The sequence below is a fragment of the Patagioenas fasciata genome, chromosome 4, assembly GCF_037038585.1.
Source record: "Patagioenas fasciata isolate bPatFas1 chromosome 4, bPatFas1.hap1, whole genome shotgun sequence".
In the NCBI taxonomy this organism is placed as follows: domain Eukaryota; kingdom Metazoa; phylum Chordata; class Aves; order Columbiformes; family Columbidae; genus Patagioenas; species Patagioenas fasciata.
Window position 1 is genome coordinate 63,715,667 of NC_092523.1, and position 22,463 is coordinate 63,738,129.

General features: G+C 35.1%; 1 long non-coding RNA gene across 2 annotated transcripts; it reads left to right on the plus strand.

Annotated features, from left to right (window-relative positions):
• The first annotated feature begins 363 nt into the window (after positions 1 to 363).
• On the plus strand, positions 364 to 18,110 carry LOC139827930 (uncharacterized). Of its 2 annotated transcripts, none has more exons than XR_011739069.1 (8): positions 364 to 595; positions 1,275 to 1,351; positions 2,386 to 2,595; positions 3,508 to 3,671; positions 6,395 to 6,527; positions 7,157 to 7,296; positions 15,201 to 15,381; positions 17,887 to 18,110. It is a non-coding gene; the product is annotated as an uncharacterized lncRNA (long non-coding RNA). The 2 variants fall into 2 exon arrangements; XR_011739070.1 differs by having other exon boundaries at positions 7,202 to 7,296.
• Positions 18,111 to 22,463: the final 4,353 nt, after the last annotated feature.

Consider the following 22,463-nt stretch of genomic DNA (forward strand, 5'->3'; position numbering starts at 1 on the left):
TCACTGAGAATGAACCTGTTAACCAGAGTGATTTAAATCCAGGCAGCCTTTTTCCCGATAGCAGAGGTTTCCACAACAGAGTTGAACTGATCCCATAAATGCATAAGAAAATTATGCATTTCTTGCAGGATGTTTATGTCTGAATCTAGTTATGCCTAGTCAACAGCCAGCTCTTGGGAACTCTCTGCAGAAAAATTTTAAAAGTTCAAGCAAGCTAGTTGTATAAATGGATTACAATAATTGTGGGATATTGTTGAGTTTGGGTTTTTTTGTTGGTGTGGGTTGTTTTTTTTTTTTTTTTTTGTTTGGTTTGTTTGTTTGTTTTTTGTGTTTGTGGTTTGTTTTTTTTTTTTTTCTTTCCTCAACACAGGTTTGTATTTTCTATTCTGACCTAGCATCACCAGATCGCTCTGATGTCAGATGGCAGCAAATGGCATTCTGAACTGAGACTCGCCAGAGAGAATTTCTCAGGCAGGAAAGATCTCCCAAAGAAGTGGACTAAATCTGAAGCACCTTATTCTCTGCAATTTTCAATTCAGTTAAACTCTGGGAATTGCAGATAGCAGCTGAAAGAGCATCTGCTTTAAAGAGAAAGGTATGATTGTATGAAGTGGGAAAAGACTCTGAGATTTACCTTGAGAAATTGAAGAGGGAAGGAAAGCAAAACAAAGGAACTGTCTCAGAATCAAGCAGGAACATAGACTGAAAATGTGAAACAAAGATTGAAGACGGTCTTCATAGGTGTGATAGGATTTTATAGATTGAATCGGAAGTTCAGGTAATTTTGTGGGATGGAAAATAACAAACATACTTGAATTTATGAGTAAAGTGACTTGGTACGGGAAGTCAATTTTTTAAAACATAAATAATGGTCTTATAAAGAACAAAACAACAGCATTCACAAAAATATGTGAATGGAGTGGAAGGATGAGAGATGACATTATCAGACAACATGGGACAATTTCTTAAGAACCTCTGATGGGAGAACTGAGAATGAACTGCTTTTAAACATTTTAAGTCAAGGTAGCTCATAGTCTTTGTGGAGAGTTCGTAAGTATTTCTTGTATTCAGAGTCATAGGGAACATCTCTGTAATGCTGTAATATTAAGTGATAATTTTGTCAGTAAAAGTCAAAATTTGAAAACAAACGCGGTCTTAGGACTAAACTAGACTATGCCAGTTGTAAACTGACACCATCCTAATGGTATTATTGATACTGCTATTCGTAGCACTCATAAGCTTAGAAAGAAATTTGTGTATCTACCTTTCCTCAGGGACGCTGCAGTTTTGGTAAAGAATCAACAAAGGACTGCAACAGTAATTGCAAAGAGAAATTTTAGGTAAAACTTAAGTAAGTATTAAGTATTTTCTTTCAAAATTATTGCACAAGCTGCATAACTGGAACTCTACAGCTCATATTTGAAATTGCGTTCTTCATTAGCAAAAGTACATCTTTTGTATGTTTAATAGACGCATTGTGATTCTAACAGAGTTCTTGCTAAAAACTCATTAAGTGCTGGTAAATATGAGGGAAATGAAAGAAAGTAGAAAGATTTAAGGGACAATGATGATCCAATAGAGGGAAGAGGTATTTTCATTCACTGTGTAAACAGAATTGCAATTGCCATTTTGGCATTTATGTATCAATGGCAAATAACTTGTCTGCAAGGGGACCACTTTACATCTGTATACTGTAACTTTATGTGCAAGCAGGCAGTGAGTAACATGGAGCAAGTATTAAATGGATAAATATGCATAAAGATCATATTTGGCTGGGCAAGATACAGAAGCCTGGCAAAGGGGATCTTGGTGACACAACACAGCAAGCTCTGTGTGTCTTGTTGGATTAAAGACTAGATTTGTGTCTCAGCCAATATAATGTCATGTTGAGTTATGCAAATCCCATCACAGAAAAGCAAACACAATGCAGCAGCAGCATTCTTTGGCATGGGCTCTTCAGCTATTTTGCTAAAACCAATTTGATGTCTTGCTACAGATTGTTTTTTCCCTTGCGGCACAACCACACTGTTAGTTGAATTTCGTTCTACTTTTGCTGAATTATTATGATATAAACCCCATAGTTTAATAACTGCAGTACTTATTTTTTGTAAGTGCAATTCCTTGGGACAACTAGAAATTTGATATCATAGTGAATAATGAAAATGACATTATGCAGCAGAGGAGGCAAGTAACATTCTTATTCATCTAACAAATATTTAATATTTAAGGCAAAAATCCTGCCTGATAGTAGGATATAACCATTCATATAGTCAGACAGATTTTCTAATGTGGCTTGCAGACTGAAAACACTGAAGACCAGCAGTAACCAGTCATTGAGCTCAGTAATACCATTCCTCAAACAATCAAAGTTCTTTTTATTTGCAGGGTCAGACTGGTTCAGAGTGTACAGAGAAGGAAAAGCAGCACATGGGCTTATTTTACCTCTTTCCGTAAGTGGACAGCAAGAGGACAGAGCCAGACAAATGATGGAAAAAGACAAGCCAGTCCTCATCTTTGCACAAAGCAACAAGAGATGAAGTCTTACAGTGGGGAAAAAAGGGATTGAGGAACAGAATAAGACGGGAAGAACTGTGGGTGAGTAGAAACCTGTTGTTCTGATGAGGTGTGCTGTTACTCTCCATTTCTCCTTTGCTTAAGGCATCCTAATTATGGTCCTAATTTAGCCCTAAGTGCTAGAGCTGTAATACTAATTATCCAGACCTGCTACCCCAGTGTTTTATAACAAACTCTAAAATAATTTTAGGAATGGAAGTTCAGACTGAGCACAGCTCTTACACACAAGCTTAAATGGCACCTTCAAACTGAAATGCCTACAGGTGTCTTCTTTTCACTCTGTAATATGTTAGTATTAAGCCTAATGTAGCTAACAATAGGGAATTTTCTTTTAGGTCAGCTTTTTAGGGACTACACTATACATAGTATGTACTTTCAACATCATAAAAAGGAGCTTTTGAAAATGTCAACTTTAAACTGCGCATTGCATCCAGAAAAAGATTGAGAGAATATGAACATTATAGCATAATGTTCTTGAATTACATATGCTGGAGTTTATTTTCCTTTATAATATCTATTACGATAAATGTGAAGTTATTTATCAGTGTAAAAATGTAACCTTAGAAGCATTTGGTTTGCTAACATTCTTTCATTTTATAGATGTACTTACATTTATCTCCATGCTCAGGAATATTGAAGAGCTATGTGACATTTTATAACTTCTCCTTCCAAAGCCACTTCCAGTTTATAGTAAAATAAAAATTAAAATGCTATGTTGGGAAAGTCTACATTATCTTTAAAAGGGATGTATTTTTGTAAGTATTTTCCAATGGCACTATAATCCTCATCTCTTAGATCTTCCTTTTCAGAATATTTTGGTTTAGTGGGTTGATTTGACACTAATCATATGTAGCAGTTGTCTGCAAGTGTGCAGCAACACTGTCTATTGAGATCTGTAAAAGCACTAATAGCTTCCGGAACTGTTTGCTGCAGGAACAGTAGGTTGATTGCAAGTGTTGTCAGTGATGAAAATGGGCATCAAGCTGAGACAGTCCAAGCTTGTCCTGGTGTTAAAGGATTATCCACCTACACAAGAGAGTGCTAATTGGAATACTGGATCAATGATTCAGCTTTGAAGTCACTGGTTCAGGCCACAGGTGAGATGATTTGTCTTCCCTGTAGATATTAGTTCACGTGAACCCTCCAGAACTTAACAACCCGCCACAAAATAATAATTTAATGCCAATTTGTACCTGCATCAAGAGGTCTCATTATTAGTTTATCAAAGCAATTCAAAGGTGTATTACCATAATTTAGGAATTGACCAGAGCTTTATAAAAGCATATTTGCCCTCTCTTACTATGACAAACACTAGATATTTCTGGATACTTTATAAGTCTGGAGACAACATGCTATGTAGCATCTTCTCATGTGCTTATTCAGTCTTGTGAGAAGGTAAATACATTACAATGAAGGCTGTCATATGGATGTGAGAGTAGATTTTGACTTTAGCTATAATAGTGGCAATAAACATGGTATTGCCTAGATTAAGGCAACATTTCATTTAAAATATGTACTTCCATTACTAATGTTTAACATGTATATGAGAACCAAATTAATTGAATTTTCACTATTTTTTTTTAAGTTTCTGTTAAGTTTAAAATTAGTCTGTGTGAAAATATTGTAATTAGGTCTAAAAATATAATAGTAGATGCATTAATAGTCAATAAAACCATGTCCTAAAGCAAGTAAAACAAAACCAGAAAATCCTAAAAATCCCTGTGTTTCAACTCCCACGTGAGTATGGTAAACTTTAAACTTGTACTTGTCAGTCAAAAGGAAAAATCTAATTCAGAGAGATAATAGACATTGTCCAGCAGGCCTGAAGAGTAAGGTACTTTCTGGGAAGCACTTGAACTACATACAGATAAGAAAAAATATAGCTAACTCTGGATGGGATCCAGAGCTACTGAGGGAAACAACCAAATGCATGCTCTCGGCATGATTGCTCACTGCCAGTATCACTGAGAGCAGTAAAGTACTTCACTGAAGAGCTTTGATCCATATACCCTGGAGCCTGATCAAGAAAGAAGGGCAGACTTTCTTTTGTGCACATGGCTGTCCCTTGTCCTCAGAAACTATCAACACTCTGTATTAACATTCCACTCTGCTGAAAGGACTTGCTTGGAAACTAAAATGAAGTTGTGGGTTCGTTTACGTCCTCCTATATGTCAAACCCATAGTTCTGAGCATGTCCAAACCACTTTTCCCTTCAGTATCTGAAACTGAAGAAAGCAAATTAATTCATTATTTGAGGAATCAGCTCTGTCGGTTATATTCTGAAAATTGCTGCTCAAAACCCCAGGAGACATAACAGAAATCCTTAGCTCCCTGATCCTTACTGGGAAAAGCATAGAGGTTGAGCTGATGCTGGGAAAAAAAAAAAAAAAAAAGAGAGCCATACCAGGATATTCATAGACACAAAACTGTAAGCATTCAGTAGGCTTAAATAAGTTTTCAATTACCACCCATGTTAGGTAGAACCTATGGGATTGCCAGTATTAAAATTCAGATCTTGATAACAAAATGAAGTCCTGCTCTAGAAGTTTGAATCTTTTGTTTGAATTTAGTTGAATGTTTCCTCATTTTTGTGGATCTCTAATACAGTAATAGAGAGAAAAAACAGAAATTGAGACCAGGATTACAAATTACAACACTTGGCAGGAGGAATTCAAACAAGTCATCACAGAAAGAAAATGTTTTGATTTGTTTTTTTTGCCTTGTTTTAATTTATTTAGTTTTATAATAACAGGAAAGCTAGGAAAATCCACAGAAAAAAGACATCAGGGAATATCTTTGGCCTATTTTGATAGACTGTGGGTCCTCAAGTTCTTATTTGGCTTCTCAAAAAGAAATGTGTTGAAATTTAAAAATTATATTGTAAAAATGAAGATTTATTTTCATAATACCAGTTAAACTTATATTATTTAAAAAATAGAATAATCGTAACACAAAAGAAGAAAAGAATAACAGTACTCAAGGACAGAAGAAGTAAAAACTGTCAATGCCATGAGCTTCACACTTTCGTGAAATATCACTGTTTGTTTTGGGTCATAAGAATGATAGCTTCACTTGCAAAAGAGCAATGAATTATATGTAGAAGGCCTAGGAAAAAATGAGCTTTCATCTACACATTGCTTTATTATGAACCTGAGAAGTTATTGCCTTATCTTGGAAACCTCCACTCCATCTGGAAGCTACTCTATGGTTGAAGGATCTATGAAGATGTGTTTCAGTAGAAGCAATGCATTTCTCTGAAAGCAGCATACCTGATGTACGATGCACTAAGCTTTGATTTCATGGTCTCACACAGACTGCACAAATATCACTCAGTACAGCTTTGACTAGGAAATGACAGGAACGGATGAATAGGAGCTAGATATCCTGTAATTTGAAAAACTTACTGGCTGTATTTAAATTCATTCAGTTGTTTGGAAGTTTTACTTCTGGTAAGATTAAACCCTAAATTCTAAATGACAATATAATGATAAACTTGAATATTTACCTCAGAGTTGTCTTTGGTGAAGAGTGAGCTTAATTTTCTTGAAAACAGAGGCAGCAGTTGGATAGTCTAAAAATGAAGGTATTTAAATCCATGCATGTATTAAGAGAGCAATGCTTGGAGTTTACAGTTAAACTGAATTTAAAAAACAAAACAACCAACTAATTTGGGCATAAGCCATATATCATATTGACAGACATTGAAGGTGTTACTGAACTGAGAAATTGTAGCAAAGTCCCTAATAGTATACCAGTTAATACTTTCACCCAGCTCCCTCATGAATGTTGATTTTAAGCATTACCTTTTGTCAAATTTTAGGTGACTTTTCACAGGACTGACACAAGTTCTGCTCTGCTTTGACAACTCACTGACAAGTTTGAAAAAAATAATAGAAGCAATAGAACTGCTCAGAAAAAGGATTGGCAAACCACTTATTGTGAAGAAAATACAGGTAACTAACTAGGATGGGCCTACCCAAAGCGCTAAGCTTAGGAAAAGTTCCATGCTACCACGAAAAGCCTTAAAAATGTGAAGTTCTACAGTACAGTGCTTTGCCTTGTTTATTTATTGAGGGTACTACACAAACTTAGCAAAATAAATTTATACAGATGCACTTCACAACCAAAATCAACACTTTGGGTTTAAATCAGGACATATATGTAGATGAATACTATATACTTCTTGTGTTCAAACAAATGAAGTGCTTTATTAATTCTCTATGTGGAACCACTACTAAAGCAGATAAAATTAGCATTTTTTGCCTGTCTCTCTTGATTACTAATTAAATCAGATACTGAAGCTATTCCTACATGGTTTTTCTAGAAACAAAAGCTAGGTTTCCAGAAATAACAGTCAAGATAATACATTGCAAGAACATTGTTCTTGAAAGATGATGTAACAAGGCAATTAAGGCTTGGTGACATCATTAGCTGTGGCAAGTAGAGGCCCAGGCACTGTCCACCAAATGAGATGCATCCTGTCTTTAGATATACCCTTTTATAAACTGTGTGACATATTTCTTTAAACTCAGAGGAATGCTGTTTGGGTTACCTATAACAACAATGTAACTTCTTCTGGCAGCCTAGAAGACCATGAATTTGAATTTGTGGTCTACCTTACTTTCAGACCAGCATTTCTTCTCAGAGTTTGAGAATACGAAACTTAACTTAAGATGCCTGGAGATCAAATTCTGTGTGGAGTCTTGAATAAATTCAACAGAGGTACAGTATACAAACATATTAAAATGTACGGTCTAATGTTGCAGCCATTATCCTTCTAATTATTTTGCTCAGAAAAGTAAAAGTAGTAAAATTTCAACAAATACCACTTACAGTTAGAAAAATAATTTTTTTATATAAGATCAGTTAATCATGATTATAATAATTTTAATTTTTCCTCTCTAAAGTATTGGAACATGTTTTTTCCAGTCTTTTTATGCTACTCTTTAGTCTTTGTCCTAAGAGAAAGATTATCAACAATGCAGTTTTATTGGAAAATATTGTCTTCACTGTTGCTGAAGAGTCACGTATGTATGGTAGCATAAGATTGTATCTGGTTTGCTGATACTGAAACTGTGATTTAATAACTAAGTCTATCTGAATTCACTGAATCTAGTTAAAGGTGGGCAATACGTTTCAGTCAAGTGCATTCACTGCTTACAAACTTTGTTGTAAAAAATTCTGTTTTTCTATAAACATATGATTTCATCCTGTGATGTCTCCACAGTCACTTGGAATCGACATCTTTATAGGTTGTACCAGCCATGATTTCTGAAAACTAGTGTTTCAGCTTTTATTAACATCACATAAAAACACTGAAAATGTGTCTAGAGAGAACCAGTGAAATGAGAAGTGTTCAATCTCACAAGGAGCATTTACCAAGAAAAAGCTAATAAGTGTAGCAAATCTTCCAAATGAAAAAAATATGAAAAATATAAAATACTCTATGTCCTAGAGTGTTACTGACTTTGTATAAATTTAGCTATGTCTTATTTTAGAGCAAGATTATACTTTCAAATGCTAGACTAACAGACCAAAGTGGCAAATACACATTCTACACATGCTTAAACTTATGACTTAGTAAAAAAAATTCAAAATTTTTGTTGCTAAAGGCATTAATTTATATGTTGCTTTAAGTGGAAACAGTAACATAGATCAGCTTTGTCTCTGTTTTCCTTATTGTGTCATGATACCTTTGATTTTCTAGTGAGTACAGAGAATGACACAAGTCTAATAAGTGAATTCATTGTCCTGGAAACTTTGTCAGTTATGTTCCACTAGTAGAAGATAGAAAGAAATAATGTCAGGACAATATCACAATTATCATAATACCATAATTACTTTTTGTAAATTTTTTTATAGTATTTTGTTCTATGCTATTGTAAAATGACAGGGTATCAGTTGAAGGAAGTATCTTGTGTAGGAACTAAATAATTGTCATAAGATTTTTAATACCTGAAATCAGTTCTCACCTTTCTTTTTTTTTCCTAATAGGCACTACATTAAGCTTTCCACAGTTGATACATTTATTCATACATCTAAAGAAGACTAGGTAGAAATTTTCATGATAGATTATTACCTTTACAAGTACAAGTCTGTCAAATCTGAGACTTTTTTTTAATAAGATAGTTTCAATAAAGCATTCATCAAGATCTCACTGAAATCTCTAGTCAAAGTCAGAAGTATTCAATATACTAATAGATTCAGTGCTCTACATCCTGTAAAAGTGCCATGAACACCAACCAGCCTTTTGTATCTGTATCTGTATCTATCCTTTTCTGTCTGAATGAGTTTTGAAGCTGAAGTAAGCTCCAGTTCTTGAAGGCAATGTTTGGTCATTTCACCTCTGTGTGCCTGTTTGCCTTTTTTGTTATTTCACTCTGAAGTTCAGATAAACTACTTTACGGGTGGTAAAACACTTAGAAAGCAAATAAACACACCTTTTTCCTACTCTTCCCAAAAGATACCTTATAAAGGGCATAAGATCTCTATCATTCACTCCTAGAGAGTCTAACAGATTTGAATGTCCTTTAGTCCCTGAAGAAGAGGAACAGATCAATAGTATCTCCCTGAATGTGCACAGGCATTTTCTAACTACTTTCCAGTTGTGAAAGAATAAACAAACTCCTTATATACATAAATCTGAAAGCAATAATATTGGCTCTGCTATTGTAAGGTGCTAAGCACCTTGCTATTGCAATGTCCTAAGGACCCTTAGTATCCCATGCTGCTAAGCACTTCATGTTTTTAAACACATTTTTTGCAGCCCATTAGCTGCAACTAAGTTTGTGAAGGCATGGCTGTATGAGAAATCGTTTTTTCTACAATAGTGGAAGATGTAAAGTATCTCTGCATTGTAAAAAGTGGATAAAAATTTAATAGACATTGTTCCACTGGTATAGTGAATTACTGAAAGTCCGGTTTTCCCTTTAGCTGCGTGGCATATTTTGCATTCAGTAATATCTCGTTTGTATTTCGTGGAATGCTTTGTACTTTCATTTCCACTGAGAAAATACAAAATGCTTCTTCAGAAGTAGAAGGTCTGGCAGTTACCATTTTTGGTTTGGGGAAAAACTGTATAGGAAACAATATCAATTTTTCCATTCAGCATAACTGACCATGAATGTCTTTACGTAGACTTAAGGTAAAGTAAATAATGTGACCAGCTAATAACAGTCTTCCTAGTAACTCCTCTTCCAGTGCTTCTTGAACAATTTCAAGATTTAATGCAACTCAAAGGATTTAATTAGATTATAATTCTGTAAAAGGAAGAGAACGTTCTATCTTACAAAGAATTAATATGTTTAGTTAGCAGTTAAACATTTTTATATACCAGAACATATGGTAGATACTTTTTGCCTTCATAAATTTACTGTCATCTTTTGAGGAGCAATAATATCTTATAATAACAAGGTATTGTATTTTTGGTACTAGATGGCTGCAGTCTAAGAACACTTAGAGCACACGTCTTCCGAGTGTGTAAGACTTATTCATCATCGTTGGGCTTTTTAATTTTTATTTCTCCTGTTTCATATCTAAGTCTTTAATCAAACATTACTATGCTCTGTCTCTTAAGGAAAATTCTAAGCAAGCAGCATAGAAGTAGTCGATACAAGAAAATATTCTCCATTAAAGAGAAACAAGACACATTCCCTCTGTTATGTGATTATAAAATTATTTTCATTTGGAATATTTTTTCAAATATTTTAGTCCTTTTAATTATTTGTGCATTATATGAAATAAACCAAACAACTGAAGAATTGGGGACAATGAGTCCAAGATTACCTAAAACTTTAAAAACATGTGAAATGCAATAAATATAAACATATAAACATCATATTATACAAGCAGAAGCCATTTATTTATTATTATTATTACTATATTTTAAAGAATATAAATTACTGTGACAATAGTCTCGAAACATGTAACAGATGAGAACAAAATTAAAAGAAAAAAAAAACCAAAACAAAAGCTAGGCAATAAATTTCAAGCACTTGTGCTTTTAAAGGCTCTAGCTGTGTTGATTTGTTTTGTGTTATTTTTGACAGCAAATGTCAGTCCTGTGCTTGCTGGCCTTTTTGAATGCAAAATATTACTTTACAATTTCAATTGTCAGGCCTCTTACAGCTGAAATAACTTAATAAATACTTACTTGTAGATACTCTCGTAATACATAGAGTACCTGGCTTGTCTTCTTCCAGGTGTCTCTACCACAGCTGGGCAACATTGGCTTCAGTCAACTCCCTCTTCCCCACCATAACTAAGACGTGTCAGAATCAAGAAAGTGACTGTAATCTCTATTTTTTAAATGTCATTGAGGCCATCTTAGCCTAAATTGGGGTTAGCAATAGCCTAAATGTAAAGGTTTAGAGAAGTAATCTGTAAGGATAAATACAGTGCTTTGCAGTTCTCTCTTAGGTTCAGAAGAGAATTTGCTAATTTAATTGCTGAGAAATTCAGAAATTTTACCTTGTATTATCTTTCAGTCTTGGCTTAATGTGAAGTTTTGCTTAGCATGTGAATTGTTAGCTAGCCTGGTGTGAAAAAAGAGTAACACTAGAAACACTTTCTCAAAGTATGTTTTTGTAGTGAGCAAATGTTCATTGCATTTATTTCTGTAGACTTTCTGCCCACTCTCAAAGCACCGTTACTGTTACTGTGTCACTTGGAGTTCGGCAGCTCATTGTGTTGACATGTGCCAGGGTAGCAGTGATGGAAAGAACCGGTGGTTGTGGTCAGGACCATCTAGGGTATTAGAGTTTCTTCTAATCTTTTTAAGGTTACAGGTTACTTATGTTACTCAAATACTGTGCCATTCTTCCTGGAATCACGGAATCGAGTCTCAGATGAATGTTTTAATTTGTATAATAGATAGGGCTCAGTAAATAACATGTATATAATTCGAATGGAAACGCTTAGAGGAGAAACCCTTGAGTTACTTTAGGACAATTGCCATTACAATACACTGTGAGAAAATAAGGAATGTGATTTCTCTGGGAGCTACTGAAGGGACTTTAACTCTCATAATAGGTAGGAGTTGGGGATGAAGTAGGTGCTATATTTAGTAAAACAAGGATTTAAACCAATGATTCAGTAAAAGTAATGTACAGTATATTTCAGTAAAATTCAAGATAGACAATGAATGGAAGAAAGTCTGCAAAGCAGTTTTTACACAATAGCGAGTGAAGTGTAGTATGGTTCAGGAGCCATCAGATTATTCAATGTGTGAACTGCAAATGTCATTTAAGGGAGTACACTTGAACCTTGTCTCTGTTGTGAATGAGAATTCAATAAAATAGTAACGATTAATTGATAGTATGGACCTCAAATTACTGCAGGACAGTATTCAATAGTTTTCTTGGGGAGAAACTAGACATATAGCTTCTCAGTCTAAGGTATATTTTGGGTTACACCTTGAAGTATCTGTCTTTTTGGAGGATTCTCCACCACAACAGGATTGCTAGGAGTGCTCAGAACTGGCAAGGGCTGTATTACACAGGTTATGCTCTCTGAATGAGGGAGACTGCCTCTGTACTGGGCACAGTCTTGTCCTATTATTTGAGAAGTAAAACAATGGGGTACATGACAGGGTCACACCTAGCAGTCCCTTCCTTGCTACTTTGACTGCAGAAAATCTTAGTCACAGGGTCTCTGTACTCTTGTCCCTCCACATTCTGTGGCAAGTAGAGGCCCAGGCACTGTCCACCAAATGAGATGCATCCTGTCTGTCAAATTATTTCAGCTCTTCTCCAGGGCACTTATCACTCACTGTGAAAAAGGGCCCAGTACAATGGCATATGACTTTAAGAGGATTTCTCTGAGCTTCAAACTGAAATGAAGGGTTCTGCTCCTTTGACAAGGCTTTGAACCTGCAACTTTATGCTTGCAAAGCCTGTGCTAGCACCACCACCTCCTCCCCAAGCTACGGCTGTGCTTCAGGGAGAGCTAATCCATATTCTTATTCCATGAATTTAAAACTAAGGGGGGCTTGCAGCAAGCGTTAAACTTCACCTTAGATATTCAATAGTAAAAGAGCGTCCATATGTCACTCTGGTTCCAAAAGTAGATAAGGCACTCTGCTGCATTCTTTAATGCAAATCCCTCTAAAACCTTATATGCTATTAGTAGTCTGCTAGTTATGTGATGAAAGAGAAAATTAACTTTTCAAAGAGCAAGGCAAAAAATAGAACTGAGTCTATTACACTAACCAATCCAATATTCTGCACAATGAGATAGTGTTTCTTTCTACTCATTATGCCTAGCAAAAGCAATCAACAGAAGCCTGAAATGATAATTGTACAGAAATGAGATCTGATTAAAAGTAGAGATCGGCAGGTATTGGAAATAACCCACCTATCTCTGAAAGAAAGTGCAAAGTCTATACCGTACAAGTGTTTAATTCAACATTGCAGGCCTGGTTTTCTTTCTAGATAATTTGGTGTGGATTAAGACAACTGTGGTCATAATGGACACATGTCAGCTTAAAACTGAAGTAAATAACATGAGAATTAAAGCCATAATGTTAATTCAACTCAGAGACTAAAATGTACATTCATTTTGTGATCTCTTTGTCACTTATTCTATCACAAAGCATTCAGTAAGCTACAGTAAATTAGAACCTAATTCTGGGTTGCACCAAGGTTAATTAGAGAAGGTATTGGATTTGCCCGTAAATTCTGTAGCAACAGTTATTAACCATTCACTGTTTATGTAAAACTACTGGATAACACAAAACTGTGCCATTCAGGGTCCTATATTAGACTTCCATTAATTGGGGGGAAAAAAAAAAAAAAGAAATTTCAAATTCTGTTATTTAGGAATTGCTGGTGAGTGGCAAACTGTCAGGGACATCACTCCTTTAAGAATAAATTGGCACAAATGGAAAAAGATACATGTGAGACACTTGCATGTACTTTTTCTTACACCCAAGCAAGATTAATTTGATAAATAACTGCTCCTTTTCTAATACATGCTATACTGAATTTTCTGAATACAGGGGGAGATGGAGGGAAGATTAATCAGAGAGAAAAGGCAAGAGGGTAGATCTAAAGTGTACCTATCTTTCATAACGCCAGATGACTTATGTATATCCCAACTAAACTGTATGCAATGCCTCCTCTCCCTCCCAGCACAATAACTGCATTTGGAAATTATTTTTGTGCCCATATCCTTTTTTATGCCTTCCCTGCTTCCTCACACAAAGCAAACCTTTTCATTCTCTGTTTCCTACTACCTTATCCCTACATTGCACAGGGACTAAATTCCAGTTTGTTTCCAAGGAAGAGGGCAAGACTTGAGCCTGAGGGTCTTCGTTATGAAATCATGGATGATATGGGAAAAACCTCAATATGTTTTTCATGTGCTGAAAAGGCTGAGGGTGGAAGAAATGTAGGAGCATTATGATTAGGAGACTCCCCATACAACCGCAGCCTGTGTAGCCACACTGGTTTTCAGCCGTAACAACAAAAGGGTTGTGCATGCTGGGAAATAGGCTTTTCAAGGCTGGAGCAGTCAATTCTCTCTCTTCAGGCACAGGCAAGCCAGATGGGCTGTTGGTCCCTACAAACTTCTGCTGAAGGCAGCTGAATACTACACCTATTTTTGGTGCCTGTTGTGGGACTGACCCAGCCCCTGAGTGGATCTTTGAGAAAACGAGTATTGCTGGTGTGTGGGAAGTGTACAGTCCAGCCAACTTGTTTGCTGTGTCACCTCCGCAGGGCTATGGTGGAAACCTCATTTAATACTGACAGTAGAGAAGAAATACTTTTTCAAAATATCTGAGAGAGGAGATAGGATTCTCTGTACCGTATAGTATACCTGAGCTATAATATAAATGAGATAACTGTGGCCACAAGTGTATGATGCTTTTTTTGTACGCAAAAAGTGTGCAATGGAAAGTATTCAGCTGAATCTTGACTTTACAAAAACAGAAATTCAAAGTGAAGATGTTTCTCTTAAAGAATACGAATAGGAAAGTGCTCCTTATGGAGATAAAAGACAGTTTTCATTATATATCCTATATTTTGTGGAAAGTGCTACAAAAGGTAAAAAAAAAATACAGGGACTCTTCTCTTTAGATAGAATGTTATTTACACCAAATGAGACAAGATCTGTACATAATTACTGAGATACTCAGATACAGGAAGGCTTCTACTATCTGTAAGCTTCTAATAATTTTCTTGAAACCGTAACACTTAATAATATTTAATTAAAGAGATTAATCAGGGGAAAATTGTGTATGTAACTGTAGTGGCAGTCAACAGTAGAAATATTCTACAACCAGCAACTCTGTCAGTGAACCAGCTGCAAGTACAGGCATAAAATCTAGATGAAGATGACAAGATGGCTGACTGTGCTAAGAATGACAGAAAAATAGACAAAGCCCTCATTTTCAGAAAGCCCTGGGGCAAGCAGGGATTTACTTGTGCAGACATTTAATGTAGTGTACACAGCCACAGACTTCCAGCCTGTTGGAAGTGCCATTTTTGATGTACAGCTTTCTACCATCCCAAAACAACTGCTCCCCACCACAAAATCAGCAAAAACAGTAAATAAAGGTTGTAATCACATGAGAAGTGTGCTACAGAATCAAGTTTCATTAAGTGCTACTAGTTCTTTTATTTTAGGATTTGGGAAGCAGCAGCTCTGACTTCACCTTACAAAGCCATTTGGAAGGAATGGCTGCTGTGCACATGGAAGGTCGATCAGCTGGTGAGAAACAGCCTGAACGGGGATGCCAGGCTGGCTCTCCATATACTGCATATCTGCTTTGCCATGTGCAGGAAGTGATAGTCTCTGAAATTTCAGGTAAGCTCATCTTTATCGTCACAGTCGTGCCCATCTCAACATTTTCTCTCGCAGTCACTGATATTCTTCCTTCAGCTTTTATCCCAAACAGATCATGATAAACATGATTGTTAATAAAAGTAATTTATTAATGTTTACATGCATTTAAAATTTTTAATGGGCATGCTAGGAGAATTACTTTGTAATGCTTGTGTTTACTGCTGTCCATTGAAATGTGATGTTTTAATTTGGTCTTTAGAGCAGCTGATTATCCATACAAAATACTTGAATTAGGCCTGTGAGAGATAACAGAGTGCAAAAGAGATGTCAGTGGTACAAAATAAATGCTGTTTCTTACAAAACTGCAAGAACTAAGGAATGCTTCCCATAAATATTTATTAAGAACCAAAATTGTGCAGTACTTCTGCCACGAGGGACATGTATAAAAAAGCAGCGTAGAAGGAATAAGCTTCTATGCATGTTTTGTCTTTCTCTTTCAGACTGTGCATATTCACAATGACATCCATTTGCTACATTGCATTTAATTTACATATTTGACTGCTTCATCTGCATGAATCTCAATTATCCGTCTTCTCAATGATGACTTGCCTCATTCCAACTCTTCTAAAGGAACTATAATTTTAAGAAAGAAAGGAAAAGAGGGGGGGAAAAAGTAAATTAAGGTTCTAGGGTCCCAAATGTCAGAGTAGTCCTCATTTCATATACAGGATTGACAATGATCTTTCACAGGCTATAACTCCAGGTTACACAGTTTGTGTCCTTTCGGCCCTTAGAGGTGAGGATTTTATATCGCTTTAATAAGAGAGATTCTTATATGAGCCACAAGATATATGTGTTTGGTACTGAGATATTTTTCATTCTACTCACATTACTACTTTATGCCTACCATCTAAATTGTACTGGATGCCTTTTGACAAACAGGCATGCAAGGAGGTAGAGGGGAGTTATTTTAAACTGGTTTTGAGGTTTCTGAAAGAGGTAAGAAGAACTTCATTGGCTGAATGTATGTATGTTTGTGACTTTTCCTGTCAAACTTGGTTTTTGTTGAAAAAAAAACCAAAATAAAACACACAAATTATATATTAATGTTATGTGAGATATAAGTCTCTTCCCATCTGAGGTCTCTAAAAATAAGACAACAGTAATTATTCTACCAGATTTTAAAGGGAAAATAATGGAGAAAAAAGTCACAAAAATTTTTTGTACAGAAAAAGTGGTCATAATTTCTATTTTCCTGTATATGGAGTTTCCAGAATATTTTTTAGAAGAAGTAACAAGACAAAGAATGTACATTCCCTCCCTTCAAAAAAAAAAAAAAAAAAAAAAAAAAACAAAAAACCACCACAGAAAGTGTTCTGGAAGATCCCAGATTCCGGAATTATCTGCAGTCTTTAAAAAGGGAAATTACTGTCACCTACTTGTGTTATGTTAGGGTGATGAAAAAACATAGGAATGAAAAATGTAATCTGTTCATTTTGTGTCTTGGTGAATACTAATTATTTTATACTAGTACTAATAGTATTTGCTATTCTGTTCATTCATAATTTGAGTAGTACATCAAGCTTCACTATTATTATCTGTGAGAAATAATAATATGTCAAAGTTAAACACTTATATCAGAAGTAGGCAATTACACCTATAGCTTCTGTTTCCTTTTCTCCAGAAATTGCATGAAATGTATGGGCACAGTCTGCCTAGTCAGTCTACAAACTCTGCATGTCTATTTGAACCTTTATCATTTTCTCCTTGATTTTACTTTTCCCTAAAGAAACAACACAATCTAACTGGTGTTTTCACTAACATTATTTTTTTTACTCTAAAGGTGTTGTGGAAAGAAAGGCTAAATCAACCCATACTACCTCCAATGAAATGCCAGCCTTACAATGTATATACAAAATACATTAGGAAAGAGTAATCATTTTTACTTATTAATGCAACAATAGAGCTGGAAGAAAATCATTTCACAACACTAGACCCTACAACCCAAAGAATTGCCTTGTGTGATAAATGTATCTTGCTATTAAGATGTATGCCCAATACATATTTTGTACCCAGTAAACATCAGTGTCTAAAGGGCACGGCCAGAACAACCCATAGAACATCCCACTGACAGCTCAATAACCATCAGAAGTGTTGGCAGCTAATGTAAAAATAAAACAATTTTAAGTCACCTCTTCTTATGAAAGATGCTTTGGCCCATTACATTACATTAGAACTGGGAAAGCAAATAAATAAGCAAGTAAGCATCTACCTACATAACCCCCTTGCACATAGAGTTATGTATCTGTACAGAAGGAAATAAGCACATATGTCAAGTTCACATGCACCATGCTCAGGCCAACCCTATTAGTACACTTACATTTCCATTTCTTCCATTTTTTCCATGTGTGTCTGTAAGTAGGCAGCCAGATTGTAAACTGAATGTATATTTTGTTAAAATAAACATTTTCCAAGTTGTCACTAGATACTTCAGAAAAATGCATTATGTTATATTTTTTTCTGTAGAAAACCAAGGGATGCTGTTTCTTACAGACGGTTGCATTTTAATGTAATAGAGATAGCCAGCTGGCAGCAAGGTCACAAACTGCCATTCCAACCTGCAAGGCTGGTTGCCAGCTGTGACAGATTTGTCTTTCATGGGATTAATGTTCTACAGTCACTTGTACCAAAGCAGGTAATTGAAAACAGTTTATTTGAAACAATTATTTTGGCAATCTGGATTCCTATCCTTGTTTTAGTAGGCTGGTATTCTATAAATACTTTATTTTTGTATGTCACATCCAGGATTAAGTGGAAGTAAAATAATTTTCTATAGCATTAAAGCACAAATGGACTTTACTACAAAAGCTGTGTAAACATTGCAACAAAGATGGTTCCTGTGCAGGAATGGCGCAGAAACAATGCATGAATTAATATGCTATGGACTATTCTGGCTGCCAAAGTAGCTGGGGAAAGGTGATAAAAAGGGTAAACTTGAACACTTTTCTGGTTTTAGTTCTGATTGATACAGATTAACATACATGTTAACATCTTCAGGCTACTTTGAGACAGTACCGCCTAAGGAATGCTACTTTGTTTTGCCAGCATCCTTAAGCTGCATCCTGTACAATGAAATAATATCAGAAAACCTGGCTGTGTAGGCCATATATTCCAGAAATGTTGATTGCACTATCTCTTCACTGACCACTCGAAGTTGAAAATAGTTTATGCAAAATCTTTTTTTGGATACTCAGGGGGAACATAGTTAAGTAAGATGAATCATATAGTCCTAGCAATTACTGTCAGTCTTGTCATTTTGAAAGGAAGGAGATGTAAAATACTTGCTTAAATTTAAAAATTAAAAAATAGAATTGGAAAATAAGAAAAAATCATTTCTAAGTATTTCCTATTAAATCAAATATAAGGAAAATAGGGGCAAGAACTGTGAAGGGTTTTTTTACTTTCTTTCTTTGCCTGCTATGAGGAGGTCCATAGCAGTTATAAACATGCACTGACTCAGTCTCAAAGAGAAATCAAGGAGAACTGATGATGTTTCCAGGCTGAAAGTAGAATTTCATCCTCCAGCCCTATGGCTTGGATAGATTAAGGGAGGAGGGAGGACAGAGCAGGTGATATGCAAGCTGTGGGCTTTACAATTAATGTCATCATGAACTTTGCTTGTTACTTCAACAATGTATGTGCTCCTGAAGTCTGTGTACAAAAGTATGTTCAGCTAAGAAGAGGCGATCATTGCAAATACTATGCATAAAACCAATTTGTTTAGTATTTTCCTTTTGTTATCCCAACTCCTTTAATGTGTTTTTATTTTTAAATTCTGCAGTTCAATGCAATTATAAAGTCTGATTCTGTTTCCATTACACTGCTGTAAACTGGAAATAACAAGAAACTAATTTGAGTTTACAGAAAACCTGCAGCTGAGATCAACTGCAACAGAGCTACAAGTGCATGGAGACAAGCTTGTAAAGACACAACCAGATTTAGGTCAATACAGCAATGTGACACACACTGGATGAGGGAGAATAAAACCAAGGAAATTTTTGTATCCCAGTAAACCTGATCATGGCAGTAGAAAAATCCTGAAAAAGCAAACAGGACCAGACACTAGCTTAGTCAAACTGGGAAGGCCTTGGGTCACCTTATCCAGGGGCAGTCAGCTACTGTACTGCGTGATGACAAGCAGTAAGGCTGTCAGTCTTCTTGATGTGGTATTGAAAATAGCCACTCATGCAAAAGCTGAATGTCCAAAGATCAGCCAGTGTGATGAGAATTTGAGAACCTAAAATTATTTGGAAATATGCCACTGGGAATCAGTGCCACTCAGATGAATGCATCTGTTATCTGGTGCTGACAGATCAGGAACACAGAGGGTAGAGGACCTAGGGCTCTTTGCATGTCCTGAAAGTGAATTGAATCACCGACAGAAACACAGGAATTCTCAATAAAATGTGGCTTAATGATTGAAAATCCCTAATAAGAAATACTTGTGGTCAGATTAGCTTCATGATATAAACAATCATCATCACTGTCAGAAATCATTTATGAAAGAGAAGAAATCAAGAAAGAAGCGAAAAAGGTATTTTGTATTTTTTGGTATGATAGAGGCTTTTCATGGGAACAGGTCATAAGAATGTGGGGCCTTCCTCCTAGTTCATGTGTCATTGCTGCATCTTAGAAATGGCAAGTTTTCACTGAGGTTGTGGAGAAGCTATGCAAAGGGCTGAGTGTTTTTTCTCATTAACAGTTTCTGTCATTCAGTGTAAACAAAATAAAAAACATATGTTTATGGTAACAAAACTTATGTTATTGACACTAAGAAGAGGTACAGCCAAACCAGAAAACATAAAAGGTTTTCTTAGATACATGCAAATGGTTGTGTAACAAGTGTTTGTTTTTATATTTTCTCATATTTCTCCAGGCCTGTTCATGTCTGGTATGTGATCCTTTCTATTTCTTCATTTGGATTTGCTGTTGTGAAGGAGGCAGGTAACAAGTCTTGGGAGATGATCTTCTGATTTTTGGTACAAAACCATCTCTAGATTACGTTAATGTTTTAGGACATTTTTTTGTGGTAAGGTGTCTTTCAAATGATTGTGTCTATTGTCTATGCTTGCCAGTGGTTGGTATAAAAAGAAAATGATTATGCTTCAGTGAAGTAACACTATTTTAACCTTATTTTGAGATTATTTCTTTAGTAAGAATGACCTATAATGGGAATTGGGAATAATCGTTTTTACAAAGTATCTGATTTATGAAAGTAGATCTGAAAGGCTCTGTCTAATACTTTATGATGTGTGGTCAATTGTTAACTCCTCTTCCTATTTAATTTGGATGTTTCATTGCGGTTTCATAAACTGTCACATATTGATTCTACTGGTTATAATTGATTCCTTCTCTTTTTAATAATTGAAAATGACTTGCATAGCTCTAAAACGGATCTAAAAGAGTAGTTCACTGCTTTTAACTTTGTGTACTCTCATATCTCAATCTATTAAAATGGTAATTTAATTTTTTATTAAACCTAGATGGAATGCCATGCTCAGAAATGGGAGATGATCAAATACAGAATAAATTGATAAACCTCTATCTAAGGACACTGGGTTTCTTCTCTCTAAATGGTATTGATTCATTCATTTGCAGCTGGACTTGGTGGTTTGCAGTAACAATACTGGTGAATATTTCTTGGGTTACTGAAAATTAAACTGCAGTGAAAGGAGTCCTTAATAGGGCTCTGCTCATAAGAATACTGAATTTATCTTAAAAGAAGGAAGGAATCTATTTTAGGAGAAAATTATGTGAACTAGCTACAAGATAAGACTTCAAATGTGTCTGTTGAATTATTTCTCAAACTTGGCATGAAAAAATTTAACTCAGTGTTTTATTTTCTTCTACAAGGAATGGCTGGGAATGTGCATAAAATATTTGAAATAGAAGATTTTTAAATTTTAAGCACTTTAGATCTTTAAGTTGTAAACAATTGAAATATTAGAAGGAGATCTCCTTTCTTTTCTGTGCATAATGAAAAACAGTAGAAAATCTTTCTAGTGCCAAACACATCATAAATAATTGTAAAACATCTTTAAATTGGAAGACTGTAATTATATGTCCATATTTAGATATCTGGACAACTGATTTGACTAAAATACTGAATATTTTGTTTTCTCAAAACCAGGCCACTTACATATACTATTAAAATGAATTTTTACACCTAGCGATGGACATTTTTGATGATAATTTTCAGAGTTGCTTAAAACTGTGAATCACTGAGGTACAATGTTTCAATACAATGGATTTCCCTGTTCTGTGTTCTGGTTAAATATGGTATTAAGACAACCTTACCATGTAATTGTAGATTATTTTAAAATTGAACCTGATAATATCAACTCAGGAAAGCATTTTGTTTCATTTTTAGGTTTATAGGCTTCTAACCATGTATTATAGAAATAAAAGATATATCAAAAAAGCAGGTGCTGTAAACTTGGAACCGTATATATTCTAGACCTTTGCAGCAGAGTTATCACCACCCTGGGGATCTTCTACTGATCGAGATCAGGACAAGACAGTCTAATCAACCTTTGCATAGAGTTCTCCTTCCTACCTTGTTGCACAGACACCATATCAGGAATAGAGGCTGATGATGTTGAGAGAGTTAAAAATTACGCAGTGATGTTATGTTCTAAGACAGATCTATCTCCATTAGTTAAGTTGGGTTATAAACCTCCTTTTTTCAACTGTTTTGGGGATGCATGCCTGAAATTCAAATTATGAAAGATAATTCTTTGCAGCCAGTGCTGCTGACTGAACCTACTGGAGGAACTTAGGAATTTTTTTCATATTTTATGCATGTTTAAAATGGAAAATATATATGTAATCGATAATATCAAAATTGAGGAGGTTCGTGGTTTTTTGTTTGTTTTTTTTTTTTTTTTTGTTTTTGTTTTTTGTTTTTTTTTTTTTTTTTTTTTACTTTATTTTGAATTTTAAAAATATACATCCCACTATAGCTGGGAAAATATGACCTTTGAAGTATGAATGTGAAGATAGAAATGACAACTAATTAAATTAACCTAAGCTATTTCTAAATA